Genomic DNA, 21,995 nt, shown 5'->3' with positions numbered 1-21,995 from the left:
ACCTCAGACTGAGATATTTCATAATTTGGAGTCAGATTTGGTAAAGCAATTGTGCACTTTTTAAAAAGTTATTTGTTTATTCATTCATTCATTCATTCATTCAGAGAGCACATGCAAGAGAGTGGGAGAGGGGCAGAGAAGGAAAGAAGAGAATCTCAAGTAGACTCCGTGCTGTCAGCGCAGAGTCCTATGTGGGGCTCAATCTCACAAACCATGAGATGATGACCTGAGCTGAAACCAAGAGTCTGACGCTTAACTGACTGAGCCACCCAGGCACCCCAGAAATTGTGCACTTCTCACTTCCTGACTGGAGGCCAGGTTGGATCTGTTGATTCTGTAACATAACCAAACTCTGTTAGGGACTCTCTGATGGTGACGGCCAACACCACATCAGCTTTTGTAAGGAGCTAGAGCAGATTCAAACCTGAACACAAATTTCCACAGGCTTTCTGAGCCACACCCTGACCCAGAGGAGTAAATGAGTTTCATCTCAACGTGGATCTGAATTCTAAATAAAAGCTATGACTGCTGTTTCACTAGGGCATCATCCCCACTCGGGATGAGTCACTGTCTTTTATCTGCCTTGGCCCTCAGGGTTTATAACACCATCTGATTCCAGTGTGTGGGCATGACAGAAGAATGGATGCTTTCAGTCAAACAAGTATTACTGAGTCCTGATCTGTTTTAGTCCATATGCTGCCAGAGACTGTGATGGCCCTCATTTCTCTCTCTTTCTTGTGGTTCACTACTTCCCCAACTGGCTAGAGCCAGAATGTCAATTCCCCCAACTGGTTAGAGCCAGAATATCAATTCTAATCAAGGGTGAGAGTTCAAACTCACCTGTGTCATCAACAGAGGGCCAAAAATCACTCTCTCTCTCAATTCTCTTAACTTCTTAATTATCTTAGTTGTTTAAATTCTTTACTTTATGAAGAAAGCAATTTTTACATTAAAATAGAATTTGAGGTATTCCAAAGAAATTTACCATTACTTTCAATGACTGAAACATAATGACATTTTCTCCACTTTACCTTGCTTCAGTAACCCAAGAGAAGTCCAGAAAGGTTTGTGATGCCCGAGGCTACAGTTGCTTCTCTAGATTAGGGCGAACAAGGGTCACTTTACTTATATATTATTAATGGAGTATCACTATTAATAATAAGTGAATCTATTGAGCATTTACTGTATGGCAGACACTATGCTAAGACCTTTCCATAATTGATTTAAATTATTCCTTGTCCTAAATAAATAGGTATTATTCATTATCTCTCTTGTACATATGAGAACATAGACACTTAGGGAAGTTAAAGCTGACACAGCTAGTAGATGGTGGGATCCGAATTTGAGACTATTCTGACCAGTGCAGAGTCCGTGTTTTTAATCCCTGAAGTCTTCTGAGGTTATCTCCTTTTATGGAAATATGCTTATGTCCCAGTAACACAGCTTTCCCTGATTTTAAAAACTAAGGACTGTATGACTGTTGGTGTTGTAAATATGAGACATCAATAGTTTAATGCACATAACAGTCACTTGAGAAATAATTATCAATAGGTTGATTGACAAATGGCATTTTATTCACCCAGATTCTGGATAGGGTTTAGGAGAGGATGGAAGGTGAGCCGATTTAGCATCCTGGGGGAGGTTTGTGCAGATAGTCACTTCAGCCATGCCCGTATCCTGTCAATGCTCATTCCAAGTCTACTTTAAAAAGCTCCTTATTTCAAGACCTAATATAAAAGTGATGGAGCTGAGTACAAGTCTGAGGACTGCTGAGGCTTTTGAAGGAAAAGACAACAATTACAGAAAATGAATCCTGTGGTTTAGAAAGAAATCAGCTTAACTTATGATCATTTTGTTCTGTTCTTTTTTTTTTTTTTTTAAGAAAGAAGAGAAAAAAAATTGTTCTCATCACAAAGAAAACAATTTCCTTAGGCCTAGAAAATTACAGTCTATCCATGAAGACTTCAACTTTCTGAGATACTTAGATTTTTAGGTATCTAAAAGGGACCTCTAAAAGATAACTTTTTCATTTGAGTCCTGAATTTCGCAGAAAGGAAACCGAGGCCTGAGGGAATTTGAGGCACACAACTAGTTAGTGAAATCTGACTCCCAGTTTTCTTCCCTTCTCTATCCCATGCCTTCTTTTTACTTTTGCTTTTTCAATGACAGGATATTCAAAGGCCACTGAGAGAGAAAAAAACAAGACCGTTTCTGCCTCTTTAAGAAAGGCCAGTAGAGCTCCAAAACTTCTAGAAAGAAAAGAGCCAATTATTTAATCTAATTTCAGGAACAGTCTTGATCTTATTAGCTTAGGGACTGAATAAGGAGGCAGAGGCCCTACAAAGCAAGATTTATTACTGCTTTCCATGAAAGCAGAGGGAAAATGAAAATTGGCTTAATGGGGATTTGGGCCTATAATGTAATTCTTGTCTCAGCTTAGAGAAAACAATCCACAAACAAAAGGTCAATGGATCCTAGTAGTGATCTCCTGAGCTAGTGAGGAAATGGGTCACCTGCCATTTCTCCTGGGGCTCCTAGGATTAGAAGTTGCTTCTGTGGTATGGAAGCCTAGAAAAGAAGTAATCCATTGAACTCACATTGCCCTGGAAAGTGTGTTTAAGTGCCACTGCTTCACCAGATCAGTGAAGCAGTGAATAAGATTTTCTTACAGGGAAAATCTCTAGCAAAGATGTAGCTAGTGATAGAAATATGAGTTCCTAGGGGAAGAATTTGCAGGTGAAAATGGACAAAAGGAAGGGAGGTTGGGGCAGTATCAATTCAATAAGCATTTATTGAATACTAACTGTGTAGTAGACACCAAGAGAAAAGTTAAGCCTTCTCTGTTTCTGGAAATGCTTGCAGATGAGTAGGAACTAGCAACCACAGAAGAACTTGTTCCCAGGATTCAGACACCAATATGCAAAACTGTCCGGTATCCCACAATTCATTTCCATTCTGAGACTCTTGTTATGTTACAATTATTAGGCAACACAGTTCACTCCTGTGGGCTACAAAACTCCCCAACTAATTAGCAGCTCACAGATGTTACCCTAGCAGCTGGGTGCTGGATGAGGCACACACATCCAGTCAAAGTCTGAGGATGCTTAAAAGAAGAAACAGAAATTCAAGAGTCAACAGAAGCACCCAGTTTCCTTCCCCAGATGTCATCAGTGCAAATACCCAGCAGACCCTGCCCTAGTCCAGTTCAGAAATTCAGCTCTCAAAGGCCACCTCACTTTATCAAGTCTTTAGTTGGAAAGAGACTGCTTGCTTGTGTTTAAAAAAAAATAGCATTATCCATCATGGGATCTGACCCAGGCCAATGCCAGTTGGATCAATCAACCTTTTAAACATCTTTTTAGGATAAATATTCAGCTACAGTCATGAATTAAAGATGTGAGGGAGAGAACAATAGTACACAGCTTACAGTGGTTAACACTGGGTTTAAAACCAAAGTGTGATGTTGCATGAATCTTCTTGTTGAGGCTTCATACGAATTGAGTAAAATTTGCTTTAACCATCTCTGTTCTGATAAACATTAAGGATTCTTGAATTTTGTGGAAAGTAAGGAGGTGAATGACTTCCATAGGGAAAGGGGAGACAGGTCATGGCTAAATCAACCTCCAAACAACAGAATTTTCTTTTAAAATTTTATTTATTTTTTTCATGTTTACTTATTTTGAGAGAGAGAGAGAAAGAACACAAGCAGGGGAGGGGCAGACAGAGAGGGGGAGAGAGAGGGAATCCCAAGCAGTCTCTGTGCTGTCAGTACAGAGCCCTATGTGGGGCTCAAACCCAGGAACCGTAAGATCATGACTGGAGCTAAAATCAAGAGTTGGATGCTTAACCGACTGAGCCACTCAAATGCCCACCAAACAACAGAATTTTCTACTAAAGCTGTGTATCTGGTTGTTAAATAATAAATGCTTTATTGGCCAATTTTACTTATCCTCCTACAGATAGATATATTTTCAACTTATGAATCCTTGTGTACATACGGAACAGATGAGGTAAGTGGTGGTATTCATAGCCATTAGGGTAACTCCATGAATCCCTAAGTGAATTACCCATTGTTCCTCTGTATTTTTTTCAAGTCAAGTTATGTCAAAGATTTTAGGAAGCAACAGGACTGGGTTCATGTGTTACCCCAGGCCTCTCACTCAGAAGGGCCCCATACCTGGGGTTTGATGCTCAGCATTTGCCATCTTAAAACTGGTAGTAATTTAATTTTGAATTTGTGTTAAGTGAAGTCTAATGGAACAATGGAGCATGCGCCCAGGGGCTTAGAGCCTTGACTCTCCTGCAGTAGTTTCTTCCTACACCTTTCTGACTCCTTGGGATGGATTCTTGATGGATTCTTGTTCCCTGTCCCCTAGGGACCTGAGCCTCACCTGGCCTCCCCTTCCCCACCCCTGATTTGTGATTGCTGCCACCATCAGGTGGGGATGGTGACCAGTTTGTATCAGTGGGGGGGAGGCCTGTGTGCCACTGTTGTCCTCTGTTCATGACAAGGGCCTGGGCACAGGTGTGAGGAGGGTCAGGTTGGGTGTGCATTCTGTGGCATCTCATGGTAGGGCAAGGTGGTAGCAATTCCTGCTCTGGGCTGGTAGTGCCAAAGTGCATTTGGTCGGCAAATTAGGAGCATCCTCTGATCCAGGTACCGAGTACAGCCAGCACGGAGGTTATAATCTCTCAGGGAGTCACCTATTGACCATGGGTTAGTGCAGAGGGCCATGGGAAGGGGGAGATTAATTTCTTCCTCACTCCCAGTCAGGGTCCTACATTTTCATTTTGCAATGGACTCTGTTGGCAAGCGGTCAACTTCAAAGACTGTGGGGGTAGGGAGAAGCCTACTTCTTAATATAATTTTTATTTGGCATCTAACTTGGTATAAAACCTGTTGATAAATATATTACAAGAAGAAAAAAAAGTAAGTTCCTACCCTCAAGGGGCTTATCATCTTGTTGGAAATAGATGAAATTGATACAGATAAAATAACAAGGTTCCATAAAGGACATGGAACTATAGAGGGGTCCTGAAAGTAGTATTTAAATCTGGAGGTAAGGGAGAAGGATCCTTGGTAAATGTGCTACAAAATGTAGAGAGGCTAGTGCAACCTTACAATGTACCCTGACATGATGATCCTCGTATGTTTTTAGTTCAAGGCCACTCACAGCATTCTAGGGGGAGGACCATCTTGGTATGAGGGGAAGAGGTGAGAACAGGCATGTTTGACATGGATGATGGAGGAGAGAACTGAGGAAGTAAGAAGTAGTAAATGGGTTTAAGCCTGCTAGCCGTGTACACTGAGGTACACAGAGAGGCTGCTACTTTTTAACATGGCAAGCCGCTTCAAGTGCTTCCTAGACCAGCAAAGACAGAACAAAGGGAGCTGACCTTATGTTTAAGCAAATGACGAAGTGAAGTCAGGTTTCACAGTGAGCTCCGTTATGATGGAAAAGCAAATATTCTCTGGTGAAGGTTGACTTAATTATCCATTTTAATAATTCATGAGTCTTTAAAATGTTTGCCAGAAGATTCAGAGCTCAGATTCTGCTACTGGTATTTAGTTCTGGGTTTTCTCTATCACAAATTATGCTGCCTAATGGAGCAATGGAGGAGCAAGCCTGGGAATGTGAAGTTTGGTTTGGCCAGAGTGGGCACAGTTCTTAACCTTTTGGGGCTTAGAATCTCTTTGAGAACCTGGTGAGAGTTCTAGGAAAATGTATGTAAATTCAGGGTATTACAGGCTCCCAGAAGTCTCCCTTGAACTCCAGTTTAAGAATCTACAGTTTAGATGATATCTAAGGACTCTAACATCTTTTTAACTTACCCACAAGCCAGTGTGTCAATATGTCACCCGGAAATGCTGTGACTCTTCAGGATTGCAGGCAAGCAGCCTCATGTGGATGTTTGCAAAATGAGAAATGCAAAATGCAGTATTTGTTCATTAGGCTGCAGCAATGCTAATGCAGAAAAGAGGACTGAATGAATCAAAAGCCATGAGTCAGCTCCCTCCCTACCACCTGCCAGCAAAGTAGCCTGCTGGAAGCTAAGGGATTGAGCTGGAAGTCAGATAGCCTGGGCCTCAAATCCTGGCCCAGGCACTTTCTGTGACTTGGGGGACCCACTTGACCTCTCTTTGCCTCAGTTTCTTCATTTGTAAAATGAGGCCAATAAGATGTATCCTATATGCCATGTTCTGAGGAAGAACTGAGCCAACCTTTGTTAATTAGGTATAGTTCCTGGGCCATAGTAATGCTCAGTAAAGGTAGCTCATTCCCCTGATCTCACCCACAAGGAGGAGGGGTGCTGTGAATTTAATGCTGTGGGAGGGGACAGACTGAGGAGTGGCTGGGAGCTCTCCATGAATTCTGTGGATATGTGGTTCCTCTCCCCCTCCCTCATTACCTATAAGGCTCCCCTAAAGGAATGTGGGCTGGGTTCAGCTCAGAAGGCTGGGGAGGGACCCTGTGCATCAGTCTTGGTCTGGAGCAGCTCCCTGTCTTCTCCCCTCTATTGCTGCTCAGGAGTGTGGAGGCTGCAGGAAATGATGGGGGAGATCCTGGGCTTTTTCTGGCCACAGGCCTGACTGCAGCAGAGAAGAGAAAGAGGCGGGTGGGGGAGGCAGTCTCCCTTCTTCTCGGTTTCTGAGCAGGCAGTCTGCGTGTTATTTAGGAGCCCACAGTGAAGCTGGGGCTGGTCCTGGGGGACATGCAGAGCTTGGCAAGATACAGCTTCTGCTCTCAAAGACTGCACAACTTTGACATGAAATAAGACAAGCCCCAGAAAGGAGAGTAGAAGGACCACACTGCTAGATGCAGAATGTCCTGTTCAATATGGAGTTCAGAAGGGAGGGGGCACGAGGGCAGGATGGTGGAAAGAACATTTAGGCAATGCCAGGCACCTGACGTGCACTGGGTCTCACTCTCACATCACACTCCAGGGTACATGCTCTAATTCTTTATCCTACGATGAGGAAACTGAAGCTCAGAGAGGTAGTGATTGACTCAGAGGCAACAGCTGCAAAGTGGTGCCAGGGCATTCAAACCAGGTCTGCTGTCTCTGAAATCCTTTCTCCTCATTCCCCATCCAGGCTGGCTAGGTGAAATGGGAGGCCTTCATAGTCCTCACTCTGAGGCCTGTGAAGCCATTATCAGCTGCGTACAACGCTATGCGCAGAATCCAGGCTCGGTAAATATTTGCTCCATGAATGGGAAGGAGGGAATGCTCTAGGCAGTTCTAGGCAGTTCACGTGCACTGTTTACTTTTCTTCCCACATTCTCCCATGAGGGATCATCATCCCTCCCTTCCCTCAACTGAAAACAAACGCAGAGTGGAATGAGTGAAGTGCCTGGATTACACAGAATCTGTCCCAGAGACTGACAGTGGATCAGTGAGAAGTAGTTCTGCAGCGGGCAGCAGCAGGAAAGCTTCAGCCCCGTTTGGGCCTCTGCCGAGGAGGAACCCTGTCATCCTAGGGAATTTTCTGAGCAGTCTCCTGACCTGATTTGTAACTAGTGATGTGAATGCATTACCTAAAGCTGAGTGCCAAGCAGAGAACAAAATGAGACCACCTCTCCATTCATGTCCGGCCACTGATTCCATGATGTTGATAAACTGATTTTTAAATGGAAAGGGCTTTGTCATCATGATTTTTCAATAAAATTCTAGCAGAGCTCTTTACTTCCTGACCAAGGCCCTAGGGGATCCATTTTAACATGCTGGATATGACATAATCCCCAGGGTCAGCTTTTTATTTCATTGCCTTCATAAAGCTATCAGAGTATGTGGCTAGAGTTTACCTTAAATAATAGACTTTTGGATGGTAAAAGCCTGTATTATTACTTACACTTAGTAAGTCCCTTTGGATAGTAAGAACCAACATAATATTAATTTTCTTGCTGTCACTGACAATACGAATTGGTTTCGTGTAAGAACCAGGAGCTCATTGGATTGAATTTAGGAAACTGGAAAAACAAATTTGACTTCAGTGGATTTGAATGATCACAATGTACTAAACATATAAAGGCTAGGAAGCTAATTTATCATTGCTTTCAGTTTTATTTATTTGAAAGTCCTTCATGGTTGGTATAAACAGGCTTTATTAAAGATTATGAATTCAATTTCCAAATGAGTTGTAAATGGCTTTCTATAGAGAGATTACTCGATTTGTTGTTTTCCTGAATAAAACATGTTTTTGCCCAGTGGGGTTATGTAGCCCATATATTAATATTGGAACATCATTCTGTTGAGCTTGGCATCTTTGATGTGCAACGTTTGATTTGTTCTCTGATCTATTTGTCTTCACTTTCTTTAATAAACACTGAGACCAAATGCATAACCTCTTAAGACCTGCACTTCAATGAATCATAAGAGAATGTCTGTCTGTGTGGCAGTTTATCATTTGAATGATAATTCTGGTTTCCTTTAAAAATGTTAAAGTGTCTGCTCTTCAAAATAGACTGCTGTGAGAGACATGAGGGATGCTGTGGGTCACTGATGAGGAATCATAATTGACCTTAGTTTTTGTTGCATGGTAACAGACTCTCTGGGTATTAGATCATTGCATACCACAGAACTACCAACACACTGCCCTCAAAGGGGAAAATTTTACATTTGCGATTAGGAAACTAGATATAGCAGACCCTTGTAGAAGGGCAGCCTGTCAGTAGAGCTGGAGCCTCTGTGAAGATGGCCCTCCAGAGCCTGCCATATTGTAAAAGTCTAAACAGACTTTTACAATTTCAACAATTGAAATTGAACAATTTCAATCCTTTCACAAAAGGATTGTAACTTTTATAGCCCAGTGCCTACTGGAATAATGCACTGCACAAATGAAAACACTGTAAAGGGAATTAGTATCCACGTGAAGTATCTCAGAATGCTGAAGCTGGGTAGGATCTTGGGAGGCCATTTGTTTTCACTGTCTCAAGCCAGTTTGCATATTTTCATATATTAAACCTACTGTCTAAAGAGCTAGAAAAACTAATTGCCTAAAGAGAGAGGATTCTCTCTCTCTCTTTTTTTTTTGGTTGAGAGAGAGAGAGAGAGAGAGAGAGAGAGAGAGCACGAGCAGGGGGGAGGGTCAGAGGGAGAGAGAGAATCTTAGAGAGAGAGAGAGAATTGATGCAGGGCTCCATCCCACAACCCTGGGATCATGACCTGAGTTCAAATCAAGGCTGGATAGTCAACCGACTGAGCCACCCAGGCACCCCAAGAAAGAAGATTCTATCTCTCTCCAGGAAACCCTGTGTTTTGTTGTTGTTATTTTACTATATCATAAAACTCCAGGTAGAAGGATACAGAGCTCTAGTGGAGAGGAAGTCCAATGTCATTTTTTAAAGAAATGTCATTGACATTATCCAATGTCATTTTTGAAAGAAATGATTCCACTGTTGATAACAGTAATATGTTCATACCATAATTCAGCAACTTTTAAGCAGTCTCCAATAAAAAGACTTGAGTATCTCAGATCAAACTAAATTGGGTCACAGACCAAACTGATTTTAAATGTATTGTCTTTAAGATTTGAAGTTGACTCAGTAATTCTGAAGTCTAGCAAAGATATATAAATAAACTATTCACTCATAAATATGTAGCAACCTCAAGAGTGAGTCAGTCTAGAAAAAGCAGTATAATAAAACAAAGTCAAATTCCTATCTCGAGGCAGCCTGCCCCTTGATGTGAAGGGTGGTGAGAGACTGGAAGACTGCTGGTCTACTTTCTAAGTTCTTGCTTAAACCCCAAACTTCCTCTCCTCTTATTAAACTCCCAAACATCCAAGTTTGCCACTTTCCACTTCCCATTGGAAGATAATTCTATTTTCCCAAGACGCTTCAAATAATCCTAAAGTCCAGCCTCTTCTGATCACACCAGCAATAAGGCACTGTATGGCCCCCAATCCAGCCTTATCTTTGATTGGTCTGAATGTCCCAGTTGTCTCCCTTATCTTTGATTCTTTCAGGTGTCCATCACTGCACCTAGCATATAGTAGGTACTCAACTTTTCTTGCTGCTGACAGTTAACACAATCTTAATGTGACCTGCAAATTTGATATAAATTTATGACTTTGGTTTGGCTCTCAGTAAACCTTTCTCAATTCCAATCACTGTTTTGTTGTCTGACAGCAGATTATTTCCATTATCTATCTGTAGTCCAATGTATCCTAGAAAACACAGATGGAAACCCTGTCTTCGGAAAGTTTTTAGTCTATTGACATAAAAAAGAACTACTTGGAATTCCTGTATCATACATGTTGCCTTCAATTGTATTCTACTTGTTTCATGTTTATAGATTTTGCATCTCCAGTTAGAACAGTCTTCTATTTCTTTTTATTTCACATAGTACCTAGAACAGTGCTGGGCACTAGTAGGTACTTAGTAAGCAATGGATGGATGAATAACTGTATCCTGTATTCACAGACAGAAAAGTGCTGTGGATAGGTGTGGATGTCAGATAGAGATGAGTTAGAAATCTAATTCTGAGAACTGGGCAAATTATGCAAATCCTTTAACCCTCAGCTATTCCATCTGTAAACTTGGATGATTGTACAACTGACTATATAAGTTTGCCATGAGGATTAAATGTGATACTAAATGTAAAATGGCTGGAACAGAAACTAGAATTTAGTATTTGAAAAATATTAGCTACTATTATTATTATTATCAGAAGTGATAAAAACTGGGGCACTCGGGTGGCTCAGTTGAATGTTTCACTTTGGCTCAGGTCATGATCTCACGGTTCATGAGTTGGAGCCCTGCATCAGGCACTCTACTGTCAGTGTAGAGCCTGCTTCGGGCCCTCTGTTCCTCTCTTTCTACCCGCCTCCCTCTCTCTCAAAAATAAATAAAACATTAAAAAAATAGATAAAAACATACAAGGAAGAGAGAAGGGTAGGAGATGGGTGTTACTGGAGTTACTACGGCTGGACTAGAGGGTTAGCAGAATTTTAAAGAGGGTGGGAGTGAAAGTCAGTATAGTATAGTATAGTATAGTATAGTATAGTATAGAAGGGACTAATTTGGTAGTCAGGGAAACTGGGTTCTAAACCTGGCTCTTTCTTCATATACACAGAAGACCTTGGGCAATCCCCTCATCTTTAGGGACTAAATTTCCTCATTAAAGGAGTACATTAAATGACCTCTGAAATCTCTTCCCACTCAAACCAATCTGTAACTTGAGGAAAAACATTCTAAGGGTATTTCTCCTCCCCCCCCTTACTAAAAGGGACCTTAAGATCAAGAGATCGTGTGACTGATTTACAATCTGAGGTCCAGAGAGGCTATGAAACTTACCCCAAGATCACAGAGCAGTTGGTGGTGACTTAGATACAAATCCCTACCTCTGAGTCCCTGTGCAGTGATGTGTCCTCTATATGATGTACAACTCGGAGACAGGAGAAGGTATAGCCCAAGAGACAGTTTCTGGGGTGGGGGAAATACAATGCAGGGCTTGTTGGGAGATACTATCACCAGATACAGAGGGACACTGCTGAAAAAGACCTTTGGTCCACAACTAAGAGTTTTAATATGATAAAGATAACTAGAGATCACTGGCAAGTAAAATTATTCCAATTTCACTTATTATTAAATGATATAGGGGTGCCTGAATGGCTCAGTCAATTAAGTGTCTGACTCTTGATTTTGGCTCAGGTCATGATCTCAAGCCCTGCATCAGGCTCTGCACTGGCAGTGTGGGGCCTGCTTGGGATTCTCTGTCACTCTCTCTCTCTCTCTGTCTCTTCCCTGCTTGTTCTCTGTCTCTCTCAAAATAAATAAATAAACATTTAAAAAAAGACATAGTAAATCTAGACAATATATTCAAATAAAGAAACTTAAACATGAACATGAGAGATAAATTAACATGGGAGCTTCCTAAACAAATGGCCAAAATAATAGTTTTATGGGTCCATATAATATTGGAAAGGTCTTTGGGGACCTAGAGTAATAGCCACCCTCCCTTTTTCTCGCCTGACCTTGGAATCACCCTACCCCAAACACTGAACTATGAGATTAAAGCAAAGTTCCTGGTATCCCCAAGCTCTCTCTGCCTTTGGGGAAGTAAGCAGGTATGAGGATGAGAGGGGGGACTATGGGAAGACATGGTCTCTTTGCCAAAGGAGGTTGCAGCTGCATCCTTCTGGCTGAGGGTCTTGCTTTTCTCTTGTCCTGGCCCTGCCTATCTAGGCCTTTTCACCTGCAGCTTCCACATGGGCTTTGTGATATTATCCATTTTCCAGTTTGACCCAGTATTCACAATTTACACTCATAAATATGACACATTGGGAAAGGACTGAAGGAGATGCTAAGAGCTACACAGAGAGAACACAAAGAACCAAGCACTGAGAGCAAGGGTCCAGAATAAAGTCTGCACTGAGAAGAAAAACTTCTGAGGATCTAAGGAAAGCCACTGAAGTGTTTATGGATAGGCTGAGTACAACAAATATAGAATGATGACTTTTTACATGTTTGGAATCAAATACATTGGACATCTCTGAGGATCCTTGAATAAAATGGCTGATTCTAGATCCAAGCAGAGAAAGTAGAAGGTTAGCCTGGAATATTTTGTGTCAGAAAACAACAAACTACTCAAAAATTGATAGAGATAGGTCAAAAAAACATAGGAACTGGACTGAACAGCACATATTGGCCAAATTTGGGAGGCCAATGCCTTATCCATTAGGTGACTGAGGCTTCTAAATATTGGCCAAATTTGGGACAACTTGAGCACCAAAACCTAAAATAAATGTAATTGATTATAATACACTGAATTAAAAAAAAACAGTTAACAGTAATGCTCAGAAAAGGAGAGAATAAGGGAGGAAAGAATATTTTTTGCAAAAAGAATATAAGTTAATACATATGGGAGGGATCACAGAATTAGAAAAGCCATTTATAACCCTCAATGTAACCAAGTTAACAGATGATGGTCATCGATGCATGATAAAATCACTAGGTGGAGAACTGCTGGGGAAAGGATATTTACATGTTAGCAGAATATCACCCCACAGGTTACTTATCAATTAAATGTGGAAAACACACTCTTATGATGGTGAGGCCTGGTAGATGCCATCTTAACTACATGATCAAATTATCATCACTAAGAATGTAACATTGGCTCTTATGTGCTCTTAGGATGATGGCAGTATAAAATACACAATACTGCCTGTGAAGTAGTTTTGCCAAAAGTCTTCAACTAGAATCTTGTCAAGGCTTTAGTCCTAAATTCTAGTTTATAGGATAGAGAAACACATTAAGTAATACTATGAGAAAGCAATCAGACGAATGTAGAATGTGGACATTGTAAAAGAAAACTGTTCTGGATCCTTTAAAATATAAATGAGGTGAAAATCAGAGGAAGGGGAATTATCTGGATTGAAATTAGAAACCTAAAGAGATGTAAAGTACAACCCTTGTCAAATCCTAGTTAGAGAAAAGGAAAACAGCTATAAAATCATTTTGGAGACAATTAGGGAAATTTAAGTATAGATTGGATTATATATATATATATATATATATATATATATATATATATATACACACACACACACATATATATATACACACACACACATACATATATGTACATATATAGATAGTATAAGATAGTATTATAGAATTTTTAAAGGGATTTTTTTTTAAGTTTGTTTACTTATTTGGAGAAAGAGAGAGTGCACACATGTGCATGCGAGCTGGGTTGGGGCAGAGAGGGAGAGAGAGAATCCCAAGCAGGCTCCATGCTGTCAGGGTGATGAAGGGCTAGAACTCACAAACTGAACCACGAGATCATGACCTGAGCTGAACCAACTGAGCCATGCAGGTGCCCCATTATAGAATTTTTTTTTAAACTGTGATAACAGTGTTGTGGTTTTGTTTTGTAGGAGAATATCTTTATTCGCAGGAGAAATATGCTGAAATTCACAGGTGAAGTATGATGACTATCTTTCTTTCAAATGTTTCATCCAAAAAAAATTTGTCAATCAGTGTATGTGTACAGAGAGAGACAGAGAGACAGAGAAAGAGAAAGCAAATGTAGCAAATGCTAGCCATTGCTGAATCAAAGTGGATAGTATATGAATGGTTTATTGTATCATTCTTTCAATTTTTCCATACATTTGAAAATTTTCAAAATAGAGAACTAAATTTCTGAGAAAATATTTGACAGTTAAAAAAATGCTTAATCTAGAAAAAGAGAAGCTCTTTCATTCCTAATTAATCCTGTTATTGTAATAGGGGCACATCTATGTCTCCCTCAGCCCCCACATGAATGGCAGGGGCCGTGACTCTTTTCACTTTGGAACCAAAGAAAGCAAGAATGTGGAGGTAAAATAAAGAAGATGTTTTCTCTAAGTGACTCCCATTTTTCTCATGGAGGAGGGAAACCAAGCTCCCTCCTTCCAGGAAAGACCATGGAAAATCACAAGAAGTGATAATTCCCCAGCAAGTATACATTCTTTTGTTAATATGATTTCATGGCATCAAAAACAAAAACAACATGAGGAATTTAGTAAGTCCAGACACTAACCCATAGGTTTCTAATCAAGCTCTACTAGGATGCATCTGATCCCATAGCCACATCAAACTGTGAACCTTCTTTACAGACTGGCCCCTGGTTCCTGGTTTCTCTATAGAAGAGAGGTCAGTGAATCTCAAACTGGCAAAATGGCAGATGGGCTTCCAAACTGAAATTGTTACTGAGAGTTTCGTGGAAGATATAGTAGATAGTATAATTCATAGCACACAGTAAAGAAAATTGAAATATGGAAAATGTATGAAAGAGAAAAGGCAAGTAAGTAGTTAAGTTTAGAACAATTTAAAATCTTTTTTCAAAGCAGATGATGATTTACTACAAGTTCCATGAGGAGAACCTAGAAATACGGGATACATAGTTAAATGGGGACTAGAAAAAAAATGTGAAGGGAAGGAGGACCCCAATAGCATCAACTTTAGAGCCACGAAAATGGGAATCCTGATTGTTTAAACCAAAGGATAATCACAAACCAAGCTAGTAGGGAGAAAACGAAATTAAAAATTTGACGTATAGATTTGAGGTTAAAAGTCGAGGTTGCAGAGAATTCACACTTCCATGTAGGCCCCCATGCTGCCAATAGAATACCAACCACGACATAAATCACCTTTTTTCTGTGAAACCAGGCACTGTTGAAAGCACAATTTTTTTTTAGCTTAATTATGTGGTGGTTAATTGCTTTAATTCTTACTTCATCAAGCTAATGCAGTCTGAACCTTAAATTTTCTAAGATGAGAAAAAATACAGTTTGAAAACTGTATAAACAATTATACAATGACATAAAAAATCCCAAGGAAAATGAAAATTACATTTGATTAAATATGTATTTAGAATTTTCAAATTTATTTAAATAATAACTTAGATTAGAAGACGAGATTGTCTTGCTGGCTACTTTCTATGTTACTTGTTTATTTATTTATTTATTTATTTATTTATTTATTTATTTATTTAAAGTTTATTTATTCTGAGACAGAGAGTGTGCAAAAGCAAGGGAGGGGCGCAGAGAGAGAGAGAGAGAGAGAGAGAGAGAGACGATCCCAAGCAGGCTTCATGCTGTCAGCACAGAGCCCAACGCAGGGCTTGATCTCATGAATGGTGAGATCATGACCTGAGTCAAAATCAGGAGTCAGACACTTAACTGACTGTGCCACCTAGGTGCCCTTTGTTTTATTATTTATAAGACAACTCACACTTTGTAATAATCTTCTGAGTTATTTTTCAAAGCCATGTGGAAAAGGCAAGTGCAAAATGATAATATCTTTGTCCATTCGTCCACTTACTCATTCGACAAAATTACTGGGCATCAACTGTGTCCCAGCATGAAGCAAGGTGGTAAGGGTGCAAACACAATTACGGTCCCTCAAGGGACTCAGCTGGTATCACCAACCTATAAGGAAATAGTACCATATAAGGATATTTTGAGAGAGAGTGATTATTTATCTTTGGGCCAAAGGGAGACGGCTGGTGGGTTAGGAAGACAGCACAGGGGATATGATGCTTGTGCCAAAGATGAGCACATGTGTAGCAGGCAGTGGGAAAGTGTGGAAGGATGTTCTAGGCAGAGGGAGCAGCATGAGGAAAGACAAAATGGAAAACAGTGTAGTGTATGCAGATATCTGCAAGTGGTTCAGTGTGGCTTGGGTGACAGGGAGGTGCTCTTCAATGAAGCTAGAATAGAGGAGAGTAGGTTGGGGTGAAAATATGAGAGGTTCAATTTGGATGTGGTTTTAGGGCCTGAGGGCCTCCAGAAGAGTCGCCAGTAGGCATTTTCAGGAGTACAAGAGAGGGCCCTGGCCTAGCCTCACTTCAGAGAACCTGGTTGTGTCCCTCCTTCAAATACACCTCTACATAAAGGGCCAAGAGGACATCCTACCTAGAACCCACATTCCCCCACCCCTTAAGACTATTCTCTGTCCCTAGGATTACGGGATTCCTTGATCAAATAGCACTGACCCTGCTTCCCATGTAGGCTTCCTCCTCAGGTCCACTCTCCAAAGAGCAAACTGTATCTCTAGGGTGCATGTCTCTAGGCCTTGAAGGATGGACAAGAAGCAACTATTTGTGGGGCTGTATATGGAGCCTACTCAGGACCACAGTGTCCACACAAGTGAATATGCAAGACCTCTCACAATGTGGATGGAGCTGGCAGTGAGAAAAGAAATGGGTAGGCTGTGGGTTAGAGGATGGCTTCCTTATACTTCCACAATTTGGTCGGTAAGTTCAAGATTCTAAAATTGGCCACGGCTGTCCAGGTGATTATGAAAGTTTATCTCTCAAGGTAGAAGAATAGAACATATTCGTTTGTTAACTTGACTTACAACTTCAACATATTTAACATATGCTATACAAGCATGTTTGTACTCTTGACTGAGTCCACAAATGTTAGGGCCAGGCTGAGTGGCTGGAAATACAATCAGGAGTTTAGGGAAGACTTTACCTCTGGCCATATTTGGAGGTCATCGGCACTAGCGAATGCTATGGGAGTGGGAAGTTTGCTCAGGGCAGGTGTCAAAGTCATAAGGAAGAGAGCCATGGCTTAAATCTGGAGGCACATTACCCTTTAAGCAACAGGTGCAGGAGCCAGCCAAGGAGCTTGAAACAAATTGCCAGAGAAATAGAAGTATTAGGAAGGGGTCATTCCCGAAGCCAAGAGAGAAGAGTATTTCATGAGGAATGAAATGGTCAACAATATGGACAATGTATGTAATGTGGTCAGCACAGTGGCTGGCCCATGGTAAGCACCCAATCGTCAGTGGCTGATGTACATTAGTGAATGTACTAATGATGATGTCAATGATGGAGGTGGTAATGATATCTCTATTCCTCTATGTGTCTTCTTCCTGCCTCAAACACTTTTTCCTCTTTGTCCATCTCTACTCAAATCGCTATTTATCACATTCTCTAGGATGTCATCCCCTTGCCCATTAGGTTGTCCTCCTACATGCTCTCATGGTCTCCTATGCTCATTCTTATCATTGCACATTCTGCAAGTAATAGGCTACTGGTTTTTATTGATTGAGTGGTCAGTTTCTAGGGTGCCCAATCACACTGGTTTGCTTGAGACTGTCTGGCTTTAGTGCTGAACGTCCTATGTCCCGGGAAAACCTTCAGTTTTAGGCAAACCCTAGATGGTCACACGAAAATGACATCTCAATTTTTTTGAATGAGCAAATAAATAAAAGGCGGTATGTCAATATCAAAGCTAATGACTCTCAATTTTTCCTATGTATATGAGCATAAGCCCATGCAGGATGTTTTTCTGTACCCTCTTCACCTCAGTTTATCGAACTGAGGATGCTGTGGGTAAGACATTCTCATGACCTGTTTGGATTCCTGTCCCAGCTCTGTTTCGCCCCATAATCCTGGAAAAGGATAGCTTCACTTTCTCAACCAGAGCTCCTTATCCAATCCACAGAACAAGAAAATGATTTGAGTACTATTTTCTCAATTCTCTCAAAATTGACATACAACACATGCCATTCTAGATGCATAGGAGAGAAGCTGATGCATACCTTGATGCCTTAGGGCATTTAGGGCTTAATTCTTTCACCTGTCAAGAATCACATAGGCCCTACAATCAAGAATGCTGCTCTGATTGGCCTCTGCGCTTGTTGGTTAGCACAGTTGGCTGGAGGAGAGAAACTATGGGAAGGAAATATCAAAGGATGGGGCTTATGTTATCTGTGTTCTGCAAACTGAGGAACTGGGGCCTGGAGAGGAAGTACATTCTCATTTTCCTAAGATGGACAAAGGTAGAAAGCTGTGAGATCTCACCAATCAGGAAGGGGAAAAAGAAAGACAACCAACCGCCTCCTAGGCCTTGACGTGACAGTTGTCATCAACTTTGCTTCTCAGTTGGCAATTGCCAAAGTCAGGCTGCACTGTATGTCATCTTGTGGAAGACAAATGCTCTATAAATAAATTGACTTGGAACAGTCTCAAATACACATAAACCACAATGGCTTTAAATGTAAGTCTTGACTTTTTTCTCATTTTCTTTCTCATCTTGGAGAGGTCAGCAAGGAAGTTTCTGCAAGAGAAGCCTTACTGAAATTCAACCTAAGAAACCAAGAACTTTCCTGTAGTCTCTTCACACATGCTTCATTACCAAATATTTGTTTAAAAGTTTATTGATTCAATACCTACAACTCTAAGCATGCACGTATATATTACACTTAAGCTTTTGCTTGTTATACGTTATACATAAATCCTTTTAAAAATTCATTTTCTAGAAGAGGTGATTATTCACTTTGTCATTCAATTTCCTATCATTAAAAATTTCATATGTAAAATCATGCATGCTGACGGGGTACTGTGTGAAGAGAATATTTTTAGTGACTAAGCTGAGAGAAAAGATTGTTGATGGCTTTTCCATCTGAGGAAGAATCAGAGACAAATTTCTGAGGAATACCTTGAAAGATGTGAGAGCTACCAGAATGAACAGTACAGGAACCATGGCCTTAGGTCTGTGTCTCCAGCTTAGATTCTGAAGCAGAGGTACCCACTTTTAACTAACATTCTCAATGGTATTTCATTTGTGGGATAAAGTTAATTACCTCCCCCACCCCCGTCTCATCACATCACTACGTTGGCAAGGACAGTAGAAGCACAGGATCCTGAGTTTTCATTAAATAGCCATTCATCTGAAAGGAAGGTCACAGTGCTGCCAATACTAATTGAAAGAGCACTTACTTTATGTCTGATTTACATGACTGAAAGAAAGAGGATCCATCCCTGGCCTAGTAAATACTTTTGATGGTATGAAGAAATGTCTAAATAGGCTAAAGGAGGTTAAATTCCACTGAAGCTTTCCAAGTATGTGCAGATAGCAGTTACAGAACATCCTGGTCTTGCTGGGCAACCTTCTTCTCAGTAGGCAAGATTTCACCTTGGCTTGCTAAAAATGCTGCTTGCTTAGGTTTCAAGGGTCCACATGCCTGTGCTTTTTACTGGGAAATTTTAAGGCTTTAATGTGGCCTAAGATGATTCTTCTGGACAGCAGCTCTACCAACAACCTTCTTGAGGAAATGCAGTCTGAGCATTAAACCCTAGTTCCTTCCTAACTTCCCAGCAACCCTCTCCTGTGCCTGGCAGGTTCTGGTAATGCCTAATCACTGGCAGCTCCTCCACCAGGCCATGCAATCAAATTGCATGACTCTTGGCCTTTGCTCTGTTTTCTTTCATCTGGAACTTACTTCTCTTTTCCTCCCTGCCTTTTGCCTGTTTCCTAGGCCATTTATCATAACAGACTCAATTTAGGAGTTATCTTCTTTAGAAATCCCTTTTGGAACCTCTGTGGTGCGCTAAGGTCCTCTCCTCTGTGCCTTGTAAACCCCTTCTATGGTAACAACTACACTGCAGTCAAATTGAACTCACACAGGTGTTCACTATCCGATTATTAAATGTTCCAGGTTATGAATATGCTTACTTATTTGGGGGTGGGACTAAGGAGCTAATTTAAAAAAAAATGCGTGTGATAAAATACACATAAAATTGACCACCTTAACCATTTTTAAGTGTACAGTTCAGTGATATTAAATACATTCATAATGTTGTACAAATATCTCCACCATCCATCCTTATAACTCTTTTCATTTGTAGATATGAAACTCCATACCCATTAAACAGTAACTCTCCAGTCCCCCTGCCCCAGACCCTGGTAATCACTATCTAATAATCTAGTGGTAAGCCCCTAGTAGATTACTATCTGTCTCTGTGATTTTGACTACTCTAAGTTCCTCATATAAATGGAATCAGGGGTGGCTAGGTTGGTTAAGCATCCAACTTCGGCTCAGGTCATGATCTTGCAGTCCAAGAGTTCGACCCCACATCGGGCTCTGTGCTGACAGCTGGAGCCTGCTTGGGATTCTGTGTCTCCCTCCCTCTCTGCCCCTCCCTGTTCTTTCTCTCTCTCAAAAATAAATAAACATTAAAAAAAAATGGAATCATATAGTATCTCTCTTTTTGTGACTAGCTTATTTCTCACTTACCGCATAATGTCCTCAAGGTTCATTCATGTGGTGGCATGTTGTAGAATTTTCTTCCTTTTCAAGGCTGAATAACATTCCATTGTATGTATATACCACATTTTGCTTATCCATTCTTGTGTTGCTTCCAAGTTTTAGCTATAGCGAATAACGCTGCCTTGAATATGGCCATACCAATAGCTCTTCAAGATCTTACTTTCAGTTCTTCTGGGTACATACCTAGAAGTGGAATTGTTGGATCATATGGGAATTCTCTTCCAATTTTTAAAGAGACTGCCATACTGTTTTTCCACAGTGGCTGTACCATTTTAGGTTCCCATCAACAGTACACAAGGGTTCCCATTTCAAGGAGTGAACTCTGACAAGTTTTTTTAAACGTCCGTTTAAATCTGAGAGGTTGGAGACCCAAATGGGCAAATTTGTAATGAGGGTAAGGTATATTACAGTGACCACTTGGGTACTTACCCTGTGCCAGAAACTTTAACATTTTACATTAATCTAATTTTCATATTATTCTAATCCTTACGATAAGCTTTATGAGATAACTATTACCTCCATTTTACAAATGAGGCTAAAGATTAAATGACTCCTCCAAGGTCACACATCTAACAAAGTGGACCAACCAACACTTGCACCCAGGTCTGACTCCAAACGAGGACCCTTTATTCCACACTATCAAGGGGCTTTGGGGGTGACTAATCCGACAGAATCTCGGAGAGGTGGTTTCTGAGTGACTTTTCTGGGAAAGGACCCCCTGGTAAGAAAGGCGCATGGCAAGTCTAAACGGAAGACCCTTTCGGATTAGTCTCACAGCTAAGCAGCTGCATTTATCCTTACCTAGATTTTTATTGGTTTCGTGAAGGAGTAAAATGAAAAACGTGTGACCTGCACGAGGCCGAGAAGCTGAGCGCGGGGTACAGGTTTCCTGGGGTCTTTCAGCGTCATTCTTTATCTGCCTAAGGTGTTTTCGCCTACCCCTGCACAAGGGGCGGGAAAGTGTGTGTGTGAGTGTGGGAGAGAAGGATGGGTGGAGGAGGAAGGTTCTCCAACCAAGCGCAAGGAAAGCGACTCTGCCGCCTGGCGCAGTTGCCAGGACAGCGCGGCCAGACCAGCAACGGCAGAAGCCGCACCGCGTCCCGGCGGCGGCTGCGAGCTCGAGTGACGCATTGCAGGTACGAACCAGCCAATCGGAGGCCGGCTCAACGATCGTCGGACTACAAAATCGCCACCACGATGCTCCTCCGCGCCGCAAAGTAGGGCCCTTCGAGCGCGACTCCACGGGCCTTTTAACGGGCTGGCTGGGGAGTGAAACCCACTCACGTCATTCGTTCGCCCGCTTCCCTTTATCTCTTGCCTCGTCGAGTAAATAACAATGGATAAAGGAGTCTTGAAAAGAGTTAGAGAGGAGGGGGTTGGCCGGGACTCGTTTGCGATGTTCCGTTATCTGGCATGCGGCGGAGGGATCTGGCGGAGGGAGGT

At 41.2% G+C, this 21,995-nt stretch overlaps 1 long non-coding RNA gene across 2 annotated transcripts in view; it reads right to left on the bottom strand.

Moving 5' to 3' along the window:
• LOC109246829 (uncharacterized) overlaps positions 1 to 21,913 on the bottom strand; it is a 45,532-nt gene extending 23,619 nt beyond the window's left edge. For both annotated transcript variants that reach the window (XR_008417843.1, XR_008417842.1), the window contains exons 1-2: positions 21,354 to 21,913; positions 20,520 to 20,735 (exon numbers count right to left, since the gene is read on the bottom strand). This is a non-coding gene — a long non-coding RNA (uncharacterized LOC109246829). The remainder of the gene's footprint in view (positions 1 to 20,519; positions 20,736 to 21,353) is intronic.
• Positions 21,914 to 21,995: the final 82 nt, after the last annotated feature.

The sequence above is a fragment of the Panthera pardus genome, unplaced genomic scaffold, assembly GCF_024362965.1.
Source record: "Panthera pardus isolate Hobbes unplaced genomic scaffold, ASM2436296v1 HiC_scaffold_25, whole genome shotgun sequence".
Classification (NCBI taxonomy): Eukaryota; Metazoa; Chordata; class Mammalia; order Carnivora; family Felidae; genus Panthera; species Panthera pardus.
Note: the sequence above shows the minus strand (reverse complement) of the source record. Positions and strands in the feature narration are given on the sequence as shown.